Raw genomic sequence first — 2500 nt, forward strand, 5'->3', positions numbered from 1 at the left:
TCTAAACCACCCCATCACTGCAACTTTTCATCATTCCATCAATTTCCACCACTTCAGTTTATCCTCACTCATTCTATTACTGTTACTCCACCTTCCACTCACTCCACCACTACCACTGCCACTTCACCACTTCAATATTTTACCATTCCATCATTTCCCACCACTCCAGTTCATCCTCACTCATTCCATTACTGTTACTCCACCTTCCACTCCGTCAATAGTTCCCTTACTCCACCACTCCACTCCACCGCTCTCCAATATGCCACACTTGTATAATTTCTATCCCTCCATTTCATCATTATCCTATTGCATCATCCACAAGTCGCCTCCATTACTCCATTGTTCCATGACTCACTCCACCTCTCCACCACTCTGCCTCTCGTCACTCCACCAGCCCAGAACTCCTTAACTTTTCCACTCAGCGCAAGGCAAATTGTTCACACTCGTCCAGTGATGTCTAACAAAACACCACGTCTGCTTGTTATGTTTTCGTCCACCCAGCACAGTACAAGGCTTGCGCACACACACACACACACACACACACACACACACTCTCTCTCTCTCTCTCTCTCTCTCTCTCTCTCTCTCTCTCTCTCTCTACGTAGATCTGCCCTTGTGGTTGTATTATTATCATTATTATTATCAGTAGTAGTAGTAGTAGTAGTAGTAGTAGTAGTAGTAGTAGTAGTAGTAGTAGTAGTAGTAGTAGTAGTAGTAATAGTAGACAAATTACCAAGCCCCTTCACTACACCCAACATAAAAAAACAGTATTATTATTATTATTATTATTAGTAGTAGTAGTAGTAGTAGTAGCAGTAGTAGTAATAGTAGTAAGAGAGACAGACACAGAAGAAAAACAAAAAGGTGGAGCTAGTAGTAGTAGTAGTAGTAGTAGTAGTAGTAGTAGTAGAGATGAAGGGGCCAGGGTGGTGTCCCCAATAACGCTAATCACACGAGGAGGCCGCCGCCCCATGCTAAGCAGGCTGCCGGGGGGAATGCTGAGGGAGGGAAACTGAACGAAGACGGACATTGGTGGCAGCAGTAGTAGTAGTAGTAGTAGTAGTAGTAGTAGTAGTAGTAGTAGTAGTAGTAGTAGTAGTAGTAGTAGTAGTATATAGACAGACGTACAGAGAGAGAGAGAGAGAGAGAGAGAGAGAGAGAGAGAGAGAGAGAGAGAGAGAGAGAGAGAGAGAGAGACTGTCCCCTCTAGTCTCGTGTTTATATTACTGCTTAGTGCTGTCCGTCTGTCTGTCTGTCTGTGTGTGCTCTTGCTCCTGCTGCCCTAGCGACTAACTGTAATTCTCTCTCTCTCTCTCTCTCTCTCTCTCTCTCTCTCTCTCTCTCTCTCTCTCTCTCTCTCTCTCGCCTAAAAGTTTGTTCGCTCTGTTTTCCTGTTTTTCCTATGCAGTTCTGGGTAATTTCTCTCTCTCTCTCTCTCTCTCTCTCTCTCTCTCTCTCTCTCTCTCTCTCTCTCTCTCTCTCTCTCTCTCTCTCTCTCTCATTTAATACAACTTTCATGCCCCGCTGATCTGATCCAATGTTTCTTTACTCTCACCAGAAATTCTCTTCATTCTAACCATCCTCCTCCTCTTCCTCTTCCTCTTCCTCTTCCAGCTCCTTCTCTTCCTTATCTTTCTACTCCTTTTTCCTGCGCACTCCACCTCTTGCGCCTACCACTTCTGCTCTTTCTTCCTCTTCCTCTTGTTTCACCTCCTGTTCCTCCTCCTCTTACTTCTCCTCCTGCTTCTCTTCCTCTTGCTCCTCCTCCATTTCCTCCTCCTCCTCCTCCTACACACTCCTCATTCCTAAACTTCCACCTCCACCTCCACCTCACTCCACCTCTTCCTCCACTCTCCACTCACTCCACTCCCTCCGTCACTGTTAGGGAACGACATGAACAATCTTAGCGTGAAGGTGCAGACGAGGCAGCTTCACCTCTCCTCTCACGCTGCGAATACCAAACAGGAGAACACCACTCGCTACATATATATATTCTACTGACTGACTGACCACCTCCCCCCATAGAATAAAGCTTGTAGTCAAATAATTCCCCAGACAACACACCTATAAACGCCGAATATCCCTAAAATATCCCTATACGTTCCTGAATTTACCCCAGATATCCCTAAATCAGTTCACAGATAACCCAAATAGCCCCCAAATGTCCCTTAACCAGTCCTCAGATCATCCCAAATACCCCAAAACTACGGAAAGCAGCCCCAAAGTTAGCTAAAATATCCGTGGCTTTCTTTCCAAACACCACCCTTTCCTTCCCTCACAAAATACAAAACCACTTTAAAATTATAATTCAACCCATGAATACTTTAACGCACCCAAAATACAATACAAAAACAACACAGATACAAAATACACTTTAATCATCCTGCCGTATATAACCTTCACTTTTCCAGCACTAAAAATTTCACAGTAACCCTTATGATGACCCTGAGTAGACAGACATACCCCAGTAGCTTACCCCTGACCCTCTCACCGCCCTCCT

General features: G+C 44.8%; 1 protein-coding gene across 1 annotated transcript in view; it reads left to right on the forward strand.

Annotated features, from left to right (window-relative positions):
- Positions 1–2500, forward strand: part of LOC135112297 (uncharacterized) — a 63961-nt gene that overhangs the window by 60284 nt on the left and 1177 nt on the right. The gene's annotated exons all lie outside the window — the stretch shown is intronic.

This window comes from Scylla paramamosain, chromosome 23 (assembly GCF_035594125.1).
Source record: "Scylla paramamosain isolate STU-SP2022 chromosome 23, ASM3559412v1, whole genome shotgun sequence".
Lineage (NCBI taxonomy): Eukaryota > Metazoa > Arthropoda > Malacostraca > Decapoda > Portunidae > Scylla > Scylla paramamosain.